The sequence below is a fragment of the Schistocerca gregaria genome, chromosome 10 (genome assembly GCF_023897955.1).
Source record: "Schistocerca gregaria isolate iqSchGreg1 chromosome 10, iqSchGreg1.2, whole genome shotgun sequence".
In the NCBI taxonomy this organism is placed as follows: domain Eukaryota; kingdom Metazoa; phylum Arthropoda; class Insecta; order Orthoptera; family Acrididae; genus Schistocerca; species Schistocerca gregaria.
The window spans coordinates 28,755,031-28,770,868 of record NC_064929.1 but is presented as its reverse complement, the minus strand read 5'-3'; positions in this window follow the sequence as shown (position 1 = coordinate 28,770,868).

Below are 15,838 nucleotides of genomic sequence, written 5' to 3'. Positions count from 1 at the left end.
GGAGAGGGATGGGAAGAGGTGTGGGGGATGGGGACGACCGGGAGATGGCGGGAGATGGCAGGTCCCACCGGCGGTGCAGGCACTGGTGGTGGTGCTGGTGCTGGCGCTGGAGCTGGAGCTGGCGCCACAGAAGATGCAGTGGCAGTGGTTGGCACTGGCGATGGCGAGGGCGATGGTGATGGTGATGGTGATGACGATGATGATGCTGTAGCGTGGGTGGTGGCCCGACGGGCAACAACCCTGGCGGGGGTGGCATGAGTCACATGTGGGAGGGGAGGGAATGGGTCACGTGAGGCATGGGGGGTAGGAACAGGGGAGGGAGCAACAAAAGGAGCGGGGGTGGGAAGAGTGAGGAGGGGGGGAATATATGGGGGAGGCGGTGATTGAGCACACCACGTGATGGTGGTGGCAGCAAGTGAGGGGGACGTGTATACGATTGCAGTGGTAGTGGCGGTAGTTGTGGGGGTTGTCATGGTGAGAGGATAAGTGGGAGAGGGGAAAAGAGGGAAAATAACAGGGGACAGTCAAAGGACAAGGACAAGAGACTGACGAAGAGGAAGGGTAAGACGTAAGCAGAGACGACAGAACGAAAGACGGGCAGGGAGCGGCGGCGGCGGCGGCGGCGGCGGTCGGCAAAAGCAGCAGCGGCAGGAACCGGATACGGTGGCGGCAACCTGCGGCGGCGTCGGCGGGAGACCGGCGGCGGTGGCGGCGGCGGCGGCGGCGGCGGCGGCAGTGGAAACCGGCGGCGGCGGCGGGAACCGGCGGCGGCGGCGGCGGCGAGCAGCGGCAGCGGCGGCAGGAACCAGATGCGGCACCGGCGGCGGCGGCGGCGTCGGCGGCGGTCGGCAACAGCAGCAGCGGCAGGAACCGGATACGGTGGCGGCAACCTGCGGCGGCGTCGGCGGGAGACCGGCGGCGGTGGCGGCGGCGGCGGCGGCGGCGGCGGCGGCGGCAGTGGAAACCGGCGGCGGCGGCGGGAACCGGCGGCGGCGGCGGCGGCGAGCAGCGGCAGCGGCGGCAGGAACCAGATGCGGCACCGGCGGCGGCGGCGGCGTCGGCGGCGGTCGGCAACAGCAGCAGCGGCAGGAACCGGATACGATGGCGGCAACCGGCGGCGGCGGCGGTGGGAACCGGCGGCGGCGGCAGCGGCGGCTGGGACAACGGCAGCTGCAGCGATCACTGAAACTCCTAGCACTTCGATATTAACGACAATAATATCGAAGGGCGCAACCCTCTCGAGTTACGCCGAAGATGGTGGCCGTACTGCTTTGGCAAATGCTTTATCTGCGCCATTTGCCTTAATCACATCTGAGAGTAATTCTTAATAATACGCCTGTCGCTAATTGTTCCTCATCAGAGATACTGTTTGCCATACGGCCACGATTCGCAACTGATTTCCAAGATTCGTCTTCCTCCTGTGAGGATGGAACTCACGACCCCTGGTTTACTAGACCAATGCTCTACCACTGAGCTAAACAGGCGCCGCCTAGCGGCACTTTTGCGTACTTCGTCCGTAAGGTCGTCTGAATCATCAGACTTCAGCTGACAACACTTCATATTTTCGACTAATATTTGCAGCTATGGCGACCCATTACTGCTTGGCTACACATCTGACACGTAGCCGATGTTCTCTCCAAACAAAACCACTTGCACTTCAGAACATGACTTTCATACATGTCTACAAAATCACCTTCACCTTCAAATACAGTTTCTTGCGACTGATGGAGACGTAGGCAATTTTTAAAGTTGCTATTTCCATTACATCACGTTAATCAGAAAATCGGTGATTTACATCTGCAGCGGAAAAAAATTCCGTTCCGCCCAGAGCAGGTCTCGAACCCACGACCCTGTGAATAAGAGTCTCATGCTCTACCGACTGAGCTAGCCGTGCTGCCTCGTTGGATACCTGCTGGGTAGCAGATCACACTGTACTCGTTTGGGTTGGGAGGTCCCATAAGAATCTCTCCATGCTGCCTAATGTTTTCCTAACGTCACACTCGTCACGTACTTCACTTTTATTTCATAATCATTTCTGAGAGGTAAAGGAATTGCATGACAATATGCAGAGGTAGCGGCGTCAAAATTAACACACATACCTGATGTGACTCAAAAGCCGAACGAGTAACTTTCCGACGTTGTTTTAGATGTGCAAGTGCCAGTCAAAACTCGCGGTGAGGGCACTCTGCCGACCATTTCGCCAGTTAACACCGGTCTTGTTGTGTGTGTTTCAGGCTCAAGACCATCTCCAAGCACAGAATGGTCAACAGCAACATTCAGACGGTTTCGTACTGCTCAATTGCTACATTAAAACGGTATGTTTCTTTCTCAGAACTGGAAGAACACGACCGTGACTGTATTCGAACCTGCAAACTTCGGATCCGAAGTCCGACGCCTTATCCATTAGGCCACACGGTCACTGACGACCAAGTACAACTTATATACGACTCATCTCGAAACGCCCACGCCCCTGAGGAATTGTGTTTTCGTTCCATACAGCCGCTGCCCCTTACTCTTTCCCACCCATTCGTTACATCAACCTCTTACGAGACCGAAAAAACATAGACGGGAAAACAAGACCACACATTTTGCGCATTCGGAATCGATGGCAGGGTGTCCCTCGCCGCATTTGCTACGATGGCCATTTGCTACTTCTGCAGAAGCGGCGGCGGCGGCGTTGACGACGACGACGACGACGACGACGACGAAGACGACGACGACCGCGAGAGGCTCTGAGATTTGTGAGAAATACATCTATAAAATGTAATTCAGACTGCCTCGTCCCACCTTATGCCGTACTGCTTTGGCAAATGCTCTGTCTGGCGTGAGGTCGGTCGCTCGACGGCGCGTTCGGCGCGGGCCTGCCCGTAGCCGGCGCGCCGTAAGGCACGGAGGCTCGCACTGGGGCGTATCGCTTCCAGACGGGCGTGCCGCGGCACTCCTCACAGGGGAAGTGATGTGTCTCTTACAACCTCTCCTTCCCAAGTGGCTCTTTCCGCCTTCCCGTGGTGCCAGACGTTAAGCTCGGCATTTTGCCTTGCGACAAAAGGGAGAGCTGCGACCCAACCCGATGCGAAAGCGAAGGGTGCGTGGCACAGGGGGAGCTGTGTCAAGGGACGAACATCTGTCCCTTCCTGTTCGCAGGGCCCAGACCAACAGGAGCTCTGCATGCCGGCGACTTCGTTTGTCGGCGTGGGATCGCGGCGCGAGTCGGCAAGGGTGCCTCGCCGCGCCCCTGGGTAACCGGGGCGTGTTCTGCCAAACCCAGGAGGTGGTGACATCGCCTGGGCCAGGTTAACTGGGTCCAGACCGCCGAACGTCTGGGGGACCGGCCCGCCACCTGAGTAGGAGTGGGTCCTTGGCCGTAAGGTGGAAACTCGGGCTAGTAGGCGGCGAAGGGCGAGAGGTGCATCCGCCTCTCCGGAGTGCGGGGTGCAGTTGCCGAGGAGCGTCGCGTGAAATCGCCGATGACGGAGCCATCGATGGGGACCAGTGCGCTGGCGACGGCGCGCTGAACCCGGCAGCTCGGGAGTGCCCTTGACCTTGGGGCGAGGTCGGTGGGCGAGCTGCAAGAAGTCCCCCCCCATGCCAGAGGAGCCGGTCCGGGGCAAGAGACGGGCTCCCATCTTTCTTTTATCACTCGTATAATCATGGCGACAACCGATACGAGTGACTCGAGTGCGCCTCAACGGGCTTCTTTTGCGCCGCCTGATCCCTCTCCTCAGGATGAGTCGGGACAGGCCGAAAACGAAACTGTGACGCAGAGATTAGCACGAATCACGTTGCTCATGGAGCAAAACATTAAAAACGGGAAGATAAGTCAAGCAGGACTCTCAACAATTAAAAATGAACTGGCTGCATGGGCCATTGCCCACGCAAAGTTGGAAGGAAGGGTGGAAGAATTAGAGAAGGAAAACAATAGATTGAGGAAACAACCAGTTAAAACCTGGGCTGCCGTGGCAGCGCAAGCTCCCACGAAGCCCAAAACGACTAGAGACACCATAGATAAAGTGACTAAGAGGCCAGATACGGCAGTTTTCTTGAGGACCCTGCCGGGCCAAGACACAAGTGTCAAAAGAATCCAGGAGCTATTCACGACTACTGTGGACCCTGTAAAAGAGAAAATAAAGATCAAAAGAATCAAACCCAGCAAGAATTCAGTAATAGTGGAAGTCGCATCCGAAGAGGATAAAGAAAAAATATTGAACAACCACAAATTAAATTCAGTAATTAAGTGTGAGCCTCCAAGGAAAAGGAACCCTCTCGTGATTCTGTACGACGTTCCAACAGTTATGACCAATGAAGAGTTATGCGACACAATCAGAAAACAAAACTTTGAGCATCTGAGTGAAGAAGAGTTCAAAGACTGTTTTAAACTCAGATTCAAGACAGGTCCACGGGGTCGAGATGTGGTACATCACGTCGCTGAAGTTACAGCACGGATGTGGAAAAGCATTACAACAATGGGCAAAATATATGTTGGCTTCCATGCCATCAACACTAGGGACTATGTCGTGGTACCTCGTTGCCACAACTGTGGCGACTTGGACCACATTCTCAGGCTGTGCACCAGGGAGTCGGCCTGCACAAAATGTGGAGAGAACGGTCACAACCGTAAAGACTGCAAGGCAGCAGCAATCTGCATACCATGCAGGAACCGAGGCAAGAAATCATGCGGAGCCACAGGTCGAAACTGCCCAACATACAGGATGCTTGAACAAAGACTGATTTCCAGGATTGATTATGGGTGAGCCCGGCATACTGAACAGGATGCCGAAACATAAGTCCCCGAGCAAAAGGAGGAGGGATGCTATGAGGGCTAACAAGTTTAAGTTGTTCTTAAGGTCGCTTACGAGCACCAAGAAAACTGAAAATAGAGCCACACAGACTGAGATCTATATGATAAATATGGCAATACAGACAGATCCCCCCATAGCTGCAGCTCCCTCCTCCGAAAGCCGGGGAGCAGAGCCGACAGAACACCAGAAACGGCAAGGGCATCCTGTGGCTGTGGCAGTTTCCAGAAAGGAGCAGAAAAAAGTCATTCAACCGATACAGGAAAACTTGATAACCAGTAGCTCTAGTACAAGTTCTCCCACACAGGGTACTCCAGTAGTCAGACTACCACCTGTGGACCCTGTAAGAGTGTACCCCAACTTGGAGTACACCATGCAACTAGCAAGACTTGAGCAGCCGGCTACCCTGACCACTGCCCTGAGACATGTGGTTCGTGTAGGACACGAAGAGGGACGAAAGATAACCTTCTCGGTGATGGAGGCTGTGGACAGAATTCAACTAAAATCAGTGAATCTCCCCACTGACTTTGGAGCCCTGCGAGACTTGTTAAGAAAGGTGTTTGAAAGAAGGGGCGAGAAATTCGACCTAAATGACATCTACGAACAGGCAGTTTTGGCGAACGGACGAATTGCGTTCGACTGGACTAAGACCTGGCCACATGACCGAGTACACACCTACTTTCCATAATGACCAAAATAAACATAGGACAACTAAACACTCATAATAGTCGACTTGTGATGCAGGAACTCCGAAGGGAGGTGGAGGAGAGGAGATTGGATGTGCTCTGTCTGCAGGAGCCGTACTCCCAAGCTGGGAAAGTCGCATTTGCTGCCGCCACATGGCAAGTAATAAGTAGAGGAGAAGACCCAAGGGCAGCAATTATAATTACAAACAAACTCGTGAGAGTAACCACACTCTCTCAGTTTACAACTCCCCATTGCAACGTTGTGGAGCTCCAATCTCCAGCAGGAATCATCACCATCATTAATATGTATTTCCAGTATGGAGATGACATTGAAATACACCTAGACCACCTGATGAGGGTGACCACGGCGTTGCGGGGAAGGAAAATTGTAATAACAGCTGATATTAATGCCAAGTCCCCCCTATGGTTCAGTGGCACAAGAGACGCAAATGGAGAAAAGGTGGAAGAATACATTATGGCGTCGCAACTCGTGGTGGCCAACAGGCCTGGTAATCCTCCTACCTACACGGCAGGAGGAGGGCAGGGTACAAATATTGATGTCACTCTCGTGACACCAAATGTAACAAACATCATTCAAAATTGGAAAGTAGTAGGAAACGCCACCACTAGCGACCATAACTTAATAACTTTCACAGTAGGGGAGAGAGAGTGCGGCTGGGCCATGGGATGGGAAATACAATTCAACTACAGGAAAGCTGACTGGGAACGCCTGGCGAGGGAGTGCGACATTCCTCCATTACCGGAAGATGACATACAACAAGACATAAACGTAGACAACAGAGCAGATGAACTAGTAACTGCAGTAACCAGGGCGGTGAGGGCTGCTGTACCGATCAGGAGGAAGGCCATGGCGGCTTCTCCGTCACCGTGGTCGCCTGAACTGGAAGATCTACGCCAATCTGTCAGGAGGCTAAGGAGGCACTACCAGCGCTGTGTCGTCTGGCAGGAGAGACAAAGGTGGCAATTGCAGTACAGGGAGGCAAAACAGAGGTTCCAGAGTGAACTACGTGAAGTCAGAAGGCGAAGCTGGGAACACTATGTGCTCAGCCAGCTAGCTCTGGATCCATGGGGACTCCCCTATAAATTAGTCAGGGAGAAAATCCGCTCTCCTATGGAGCTATCTACAGTCAGGCACGGGGACAGGATGACGGAGTCCTGGCAGGAGACTGCTGGGGTCCTCCTCCGGTCCCTGCTGCCTGATGACAATGCGGATGGGGAGACAGAGGGACAACGGCAATTGCGAGAACAAGACCGTGAAATATATAATAACGACACGGCGGTCTACCCCTTCTCAGAAGAGGAGGTGGCGACCCACATAAAGCAACTTAAAAGAGGCAAAGCTCCTGGGCCAGACGGCATTGTGGCGGAGGTGGTGCAATTCCTGACACCCCAGCTGGTTGCCCCGCTTACCCACCTCTATAATGAGTGCCTGAGGCAACAACAGTTCCCAAGAAGGTGGAAAACTGGGAACGTCGTCATCATTAAGAAGGGACCGGACAAGGATCCTGCAGAAGTAAAGTCGTACAGGCCGATCTGCCTGTTAGATTTGTTTGGAAAAATCTTGGAAAAACTGCTGGCTGACAGACTGGCAGCACATAGAGTATTGTGCGGGATGAGCAGTAGGCAATTCGGTTTCAGGCCGGGGCGGTCGGCATCTGATGCAATCGCCCTGGCGGCCGAGGTCTGTGGCTCAACCCCGCACAAATACGTGGTGGGCATCATGGTGGACATCAGCGGCGCCTTCGACAACCTGTGGTGGCCCTCGCTCTTCTCCTGCTTGCGGGAGAAGGAGTGTCCAGGGCCGCTATATGGCTGCCTGAGGAGCTACTGTGAGGATCGGGAGGTCTGGCTATCATCCCCTAGCGAAAGGGTAGGGAAAGCTGTCACGAAAGGATGTCCCCAAGGATCGGTCCTAGGGCCGCTCTTTTGGGACATCCACATGGAGCCATTACTAGACAGCCTGCAACGAAGTGAGGATGTGCTAGAGGTGATAGCCTACGCTGATGACCTCCTCCTGATGGTCGGTGGCCGTAGCCGAGAGGACATAGAACCTAAAATAGAGAGAGCGTTAGACAGACTCCAACAGTGGTGCCACACCACGAAAATGACCATATCACCAAGCAAATCGACATACTTACTACTTAAAGGACAACTAATCAGGAACCCTACGGTCAGAATTGACGGCACACCGGTACTGCGAAGACGAGACACACGTTACCTAGGAGTCATCATTGATGAGAAATGGAACTTCGGAAAACACATTGAAACTGTAACCCAAAAAGCTCTGCAAATATTAAACAACCTCATTTCCATAGGACATAAAAGATTTCACCTACCTCCACATCTCATTAAACTTTATCACAATAGTATCCTAACTTCAGTAGTGGGTTACGGCTCCGGGGTCTGGGCGCACAGACTCACGAGGGTTGTGCCCGCCATGGCAGTGAGAAGGGTTCAGAGAAGCATGGTTCTAAGATCTGTAGGCGCTTATAGAACATCTCCAGGAGGGGCCCTATTAGTCATAATGGGGCTCTGCCCACTTGACATCAAGATCAGGGAGCAAGCAGCCTGGTATTGGGCAAAAAAAGGGAACCAGGGGAAAATAGAAGAAATCATGGGTGTGAGGGTAGAGGACAAAAGGGGGATTAGAAGAAGGGGGGAAGAACTTTGGCAGGGGTCCTGGGAGACAGAAGAAACCGGTCGCAGAACCTTTCAGTTCTTGCCGAACGTGAGGGAGCGCTTAGAAATGAAGTACTTTCAGCCAACACGGGGACTGATCCATTTTCTCACTGGTCATGGACCCTACCCGACATACTTATGTCGGTTTGGGAAGAGGGCTACGCCAGCGTGTGACTGTGGCGCGCCGGAAGGCACTCCGGATCATGTGATTTACGAGTGCCCTCTCTTCAATGATGTAGCGACTACACTTCGAGACGGACTACCGAACCATGACACGTATCAACTCCTCAGACGTGAAGACACTTTTCAGATGATTAATACTCTGGCCAACGAGGTATCACGGAAAGTGTTAAATGAATATCTGAGGGAGATTAACTAAGAATGTGAAAATGAACACCGATATTGTCTAGATCCCTTTTCCCATACCGCCAGCGCGCGGACTGGCCGACTTCACATCACAGTTGGGATCCGCCGCGCGCAGGATTAGGGGGAGGAGGGGTTAATCTCACCGACTTAGAGATGCACCGGATTTGACTTAGGATAAGTTAGCTCAGTAGGACTTAGAATAGGATATTATGTTAGGTTATGGAACTGCAGCGAGTTAACATCTTGGCCAGCCCAGTGCCAGGGGCAAGCTCTTTGGGGTTAGCCCGAAGAGCAAGGCTTGCAAAGTAGGTTTATATATTCTACTGGCACATATGTGACGCTGCAGGTGTAGAAATTAGCAATTAGTGATAGTAATAGTTTCTTAAGTAGTAGGGATAGTTAGTATAATGCCCATTGTTGTAGTAACCTGTAGCACATCATATTTTGTAGCATGCTGCATGAAACAATAATAAATGTATTAATATTACGACCCACTAATGCTATTAAGGAAGTGGGTTAATATTGTATAATTATTATTATTAATGATGAATAAAGTTTTTTTTTTTTTTTTTTTTTTTTTTTTTTTAAAAAAAAAAATGCTTTATCTGCGCCATTCGCCTTAATCACATCTGAGAGTAATTCTTAATAAAACGTCTGTCGCTAATTGTTCGTCATCATAGATACTGTTTGCTATACGGCCATGACGCGCAACTGATTTCCAAAGTTCGTATTCCTCCTGTGAGGATGGAACGACGACGACGACGACAACGACGACCGCGAGAGGCTCTGAGATTTGTGAGAAATACATCTATCAAAAGTAATTCAGACTGCCTCATCCCACCTTATGCCGTACTGCTTTGGCAAATGCTTTATCTGTGCCATTCGCCTTAATCCCATCTGAGAGTAATTCTTAATAATACACCTGTCGCTAATTGTTCCTCATCACAGATACTGTTTGATATACGGCCACGATGCGCAACTGATATCCAAGATTCGTCTTCCTCCTGTGAGGATGGAACTCACGAACCCTGGTTACTAGACCAATGCTCTACCACTGAGCTAAACAGGCTCCGCCTAGCGGCACTTTTGCGTACTTCGTCCATACGGTCGTCTGAATCATCAGACTTCAGCTGACAACACTTCATATTTTCGACTAATATTTGCAGCTATGGCGACCCATTACTACTTGGCTACACTTCTGACACATAGCCGATGTCCTCTCCAAACAAAACCACTTGCACTTCAGAACATGACTTTCACACATGTCTACAAAATCACCTTCACCTTCAAATACAGTTTTCTTGCGACTGATGGAGACGTAGGCAAATTTTAAAATTGCTATTTCCATTACATCACGTTAATCAGAAAATCGGTAATTTACATCTGCAGCGGAAATAAATTCCGTTCCGCCCAGCGAAGGGCTCGAACCCACGATGCTGTGAATAAAAGTCTCATGCTCTACCGACTGAGCTAGCCGTGCTGCTTCGTTGGATACCTGCTGGGTAGCAGATCACACTGTACTCGTTTGGGTTGGGTGGTCCCATACAGAATCTCTCCATGCTGCCTAATGTTTTCCTAACGTCAAACTCCAAGCACAGAATGGTCAACAGCAACATTCAGACGGTTTCGTACTGCACAATTGCTACATTAAAACGGTATGTTTCTTTTTCCGTACTGAAAAACACGACCGTGACAGGATTCGAACGTGCAATCTTCGGATCCGAAGTCCGACGCGTTATCCATTAGGCCACACGGTCACTGACGACCAAGTACAACTTATATACGACTCATCTCGAAACGCTCACGCCCCTGAGGAATTGTGTTTTCGTTCCACACAGCCGCTGCCCCTTACTCTTTCCCACCCATTCGTTACATCAACCTCTTACGAGACCGACCAAACATAGACAGGAAAACAAGACCACACACTTTGCGCATTCGGAATCGATGGCAGGGTGTCCCTCGCCGCATTTGCTACGATGGCCATTTGCTACTTCTGCAGAAGCGGCGGCGACGGCGTTGACGACGACGACGACCGCGAGAGGCTCTGAGATTTGTGAGAAATACATCTAGAAAATGTAATTCAGACTGACTCGTCCCACTTTATGCCGTACCACTTTGGCAAATTCTTTATCTGCGCCATTCGCCTTAATCACATCTGAGAGTAATTCTTAATAAAACGCCTGTCGCTAATTGTTCCTCATCACAGATACTGTTTGATATATGGCCAACACGCGCAACTGATTTCCAAGATTCGTCTTCCTCCAGTGAGGATTGAACTCACGACTCCTGGTTTACTAGACCAATGCTCTACCACTGAGCTAAACAGGCGCCGCCTAGCGGCACTTTTGCGTACTTCGTCCGTACGGTCGTCTGAATCATCAGACTTCAGCTGACAATACTTCATATTTTCGTCTAATATTTGCAGCTATGGCGACCCATTACTGCTTGGCTACACATCTGACACATAGCCGATGTTCTCTCCAAACAAAACCACCTGCACTTCAGAAGATGACTTTCACACATGTCTACAAAATCACTTTCACTTTCAAATACAGTTTTCTTGCGACTGATGGAGACGTAGGCAAATTTTAAAGTTGCTATTTCCATTACATCACGTTAACCAGAAAATCGGTAATTTACATCTGCAGCGGAAAAAAGTTCTGTTCCGCATAGCGTAGGGCTCGAACCTACGACCCAATCATTAAGAGTCTCATGCTCTACCGACTGAACTAGCCCTGCTGCCTCGTTGGTACCTGCTGGGTAGCAGATCACACAGTACTCCTTTGGGTTGATTGGTCCCATACAGAATCTCTCCATGCTGCCTAATGTTTTCCTAACGTCACACTCGTCACGTACTTCACTTTTATTTCATAATCATTTCTGAGAGGTAAAGGAATTGCATGACAATCTGCAGAGCTAGCGGCGTCAAAAGTAACACTCATACTTGACGTGACTCAAAAGCCGAACGAGTTACTTTCCGACGTTGTTTTAGATGTGCAAGTGCCAGTCAAACCTCGCGTCGATGGCACTCTGCCGACCATGTCGCTAGTTAACACCGGTCTTCTTGTGTTTGTTTCCAGATCAAAACCATCTCTAAGCACAAAATGGTCAACAGCAACATACAGACGGTATCGTACTGCTCAATTACTACATTAAAACGGTATGTTTCTTTTTCAGAACTGGAAAGAACACGACCGTGACAGAATTCGAGCCTGCATTCTTCGTATCCGAAGTCTGACGCCTTATCCGTGTGCGGTCTCTGACGACCAAGTATAACTTATACACGACTCATATCGAAACGCCCACACCCCCTGAGGAATTGTGTTATCGTTCCACACAGCCGCTCATCCTTACTCTTTCCCACCCATTCGTTACATTCAACCTCTTACGAGACCGACCAAATATAGACAGGAAAACAAGACAACACACTTTGTGCATTCGGAATGGAAGGCAGGGTGTCCCTCGCCGCATTTGCTACAATGGCCATTACCTACTTCTGCAGAAGCGGCGGTGGCGACGAGGACGACGACGACGACTGCGACTGCGACTGCGACTGCGACTGCGACTGCGACTGCGACTGCCTCTGAGATTTGTGGGAAATACATCTATAAAAAGTAATTCAGACTGCATCGTCCCACCTTATGCCGTACCGCATTGGCAAATGCTTTATCTGCGCCATTCGCCTTAATCACATCTGAGAGTAATTCTTAATAAAACGTCTGTCGCTAATTGTTCGTCATCACAAATACTGTTTGCTATACGTCCATGACGCACAACTGATTTCCAAAATTCGCCTTCATCCTGTGAGGATGGAACTCACGACCCCTGGTTTACTAGACCAATGCTCTACCACTGAGCTAAACAGGCGCCGCCTAGCGGAACTTTTGCGTACTTCGTCCGTACGGTCGTCTGAATCATCAGACTTCAGCTGACAATACTTCATATTTTTGTCTAATATTTGCAGCTATGGCGACCCATTACTGCTTGGCTACACATCTGACACGTAGCCGATGTTCTCTCCAAACAAAACCACCTGCACTTCAGAACATGACTTTCACACATGTCTACAAAATCACCTTCACCTTCAAATACAGTTTTCTTGCTACTGATGGAGACGTAGGCAAATTTTAAAGTTGCTATTTCCATTACATCACGTTAATCAGAAAATCGGTAATTTACATCTGCATCGGAAAAAAATTCGGTTCCGCCCAGCTTAGGGCTTGAACCCACGACCCTGTGGTTAAGAGTCTCATGCTCTACCGACTGAGCTAGCCGTGTTGCCTCGTTGGATACCTGCTGGGTAGCAGATCACACAGTACTCGTTTGGGTTGGTTGGTCCCATACAGAATCCCGCCATGCTGCCTAATGGTTTCCTAACTTCACACTCGTCACGTACTTCACTTTTATTTCATAATCATTTCTGAGAGGTAAAGGAATTGCATGACAATCTGCAGAGCTAGTTTCGTCAAAATTAACACACATACCTGACGTGACTCATAAGCCGAACGAGTTACTTTCCGACGTTGTTTTAGATGTGCAAGTGCCAGTCAATCCTCGCGGTGAGGGCACTCTGCCGACCATTTCGCTAGTTAACACCGGTCTTGTTGTGTGTGTTTCAAGCTCAAGACCATCTCCAAGCACAAAATGGTCAACAGCAACATTCAGACGGTTTCGTACTGTTCAATTGCTACATTAAAACGGTATGTTTCTTTTTCAGAACTGGAAAAACACGACCGTGACAGGACTCGAACCTGAAATCTTCGAATCCGAAGTCCGACGCCTTATCCATTAGGCCATACTGTCACTGACAACAAAGTGTAACTTATATACGACTAATCTCGAAACGCTCACACCCCCTGAGGAATTGTGTTTTCGTTCCACACAGCCGCTGCCCCTTACTCTTTCCCACCCATTCGTTACATTCAACCTCTTACGAGACCGACCAAACATAGACAGGAAAACAAGACCACACACTTTGAGCATTCGGAATCGATGGCAGGGTGTCCCTCGCCGCATTTGCTACGATGGCAATTTGCTACTACTGCAGAAGCGGCGGCCGCGACGACGATGACGACGACGACGACGAGGACGACCGCGAGAGGCTCAGAGATTTGTGAGAAAAAATCTATAAAATGTAATTCTGACTGCCTCGTCCCACCTTATGCCGTACCGCTTTGGCAAATGCTTTATCTGCGCCATACGCCTTAATCACATCTGAGAGTAATTCTTAATAAAACGCCTGTCGCTAATTGTTCGTCATCACAGATACTGTTTGCTATACGGCCATGACGCGCAACTGATTTCCAAAATTCGTCTTCCTCCTGTGAGGATGGAACTCACGACCCCTGGTTTGCTTAGGCAGTGCACTACCACTTTTTTTTTTTTAGTGAAAAGTGGGGGCTGTCCTGGATTTGAACCCGGGACCTCCTGCACCCAAAGCATTAATCATACTCTTTTTTTTTCGGGCCTCCATCCACCCCTTCTAGCCCGTCCTCACGCTCGCCAAAATTGCCTGCTCGGCTTCTCCGCCATAAAAAAGTCACCGTTTATATTAAATAATATTCGTGTGACAGTTTAATGCTCTTCTGTATGCATTTGGATAGTTGGTTAAAACACTATATTGCATGTGGGGATTAAACAAATTAACTCTTCTGCGAGAATGTGAGTAACTCATCACAACGTCCAAGGAAGACTGCATATGTGAAAATAAACTGGAGGGTGCTGGAGTCTTCTGCAGCATGAAGGAACAAATCTTCTCCTCCTCTTTTATGGGAGATTGAAACATAAAATAATCACGTCTTCCGTGCATATAAACGAATCTTCCTAAATAAGTAAGAAAAGAATAATTGTAATGTGAGTATTAGATCTCCGAAATTCCACGGGGTTCCTGTAGAGCAGTCTCGTATTGCTGTCGACAGGAGAGACATCGCCCTCCAAAGTGTCACCACTGTCGGGGCGGTCCGTCGCATATTCGTGACCGTTCGATTCCCGCAATCCGGATCCTAATTGCGGCCATTATAATTCTGAAGGGGCCATCCAGCAGTAGTTTCGTACTGCAGACGTCGCCCTGGATGAATATCTCTCTACGTTAATGTTCGGAGTAGGAAAGACGCATACTTTTCTCTATATTTGTCTATTCGTTGAAGTTTCTGGTGTTGAGTTAGTAGGTATAACCAACAGTCTTCTTTATTTTTTTCTGGCGCCGATAATATATAATACACCGTCTGACCTTGAAGCCAATTGACTGCTCGTCGTTTTGAGGGGGGGGGGGGGGGGGGGTATGGAACGGCATCGGGAGTGAGGAGTCCAGCTGGAGTAATCATCCTAGGTGGAGTACGCAGCATACTTGAGAGCTTCCGCGCAAAGAGAATCCAGATGTCCTTCACATCGTCGCATAGAAAGCGATATTCAATGGTATCTAGTAAAGTACAGTGAACGCAATTCGGAGTGTCGGACAAGTGAATCATGTGTAGCTTTGAATTTGTCGGTATGATCCTATTGACCGCCATGTACCACGTAGACCGCACCTGCGATGGTAAGTGTGCGTCGTGAATGTTTTCCCAGATCTTTGCCCAATTGCAGTCTTTATACTTTACTTCTATTCTGTTCCGCGATTTACTGTCCGTCAGGCAGCTGTAAAGAGCTCTGACCCTGTAAAGATCATTCTCAGGTATGGTGCATTGAACATAGCTGTAGTCTAGGAAAAAATTACTAAAGTGGCATAATGCAGTCGGGATGTCACTTACGTTGACAGGAGGCGTCATGCTGGCTGGTGCGATTTCATGGAGAAGAAGGGCCGTTAAGGAATGTGTTGTTCGTTGCCATTGTTTATACACGTTGCTGATATATAATGCTTTCGCTTTGTGGTAAACATCAGTCAGATTGAGGCCGCCCTTTCCCATGGGGAGCGTCAAGGTTTCAAATGCGACTTTGAAAATTTGTCCCCTACTGACGAAGTGGCCAAGCGCCGCAAGCATGCGTTGTGCTATGACCTTTGGTATTGGGAGGATTTGCGCGACATAATTGACTTTTGAAACGATGTAAGTATTGACTAAAAGCACTCTTTGTATGGCGTTGAGATTTCGCAAATGATGTTGCCGTATGCCGGCCCGAATTTGTGCCAACAATCTCCTATAGTTAAGAGCAGCCGTGCAGCGGATGCTGCGCGTGTATTCAATGCCGAGACATTTAAAAGTTGCCATCCTTTTTAGTGAACGGCTATTGACAAGTTCTAGTCCCCTACCAAGTGCCATAACGACAGACTTTTTACAGTTGACTTTCGCTCCTGAG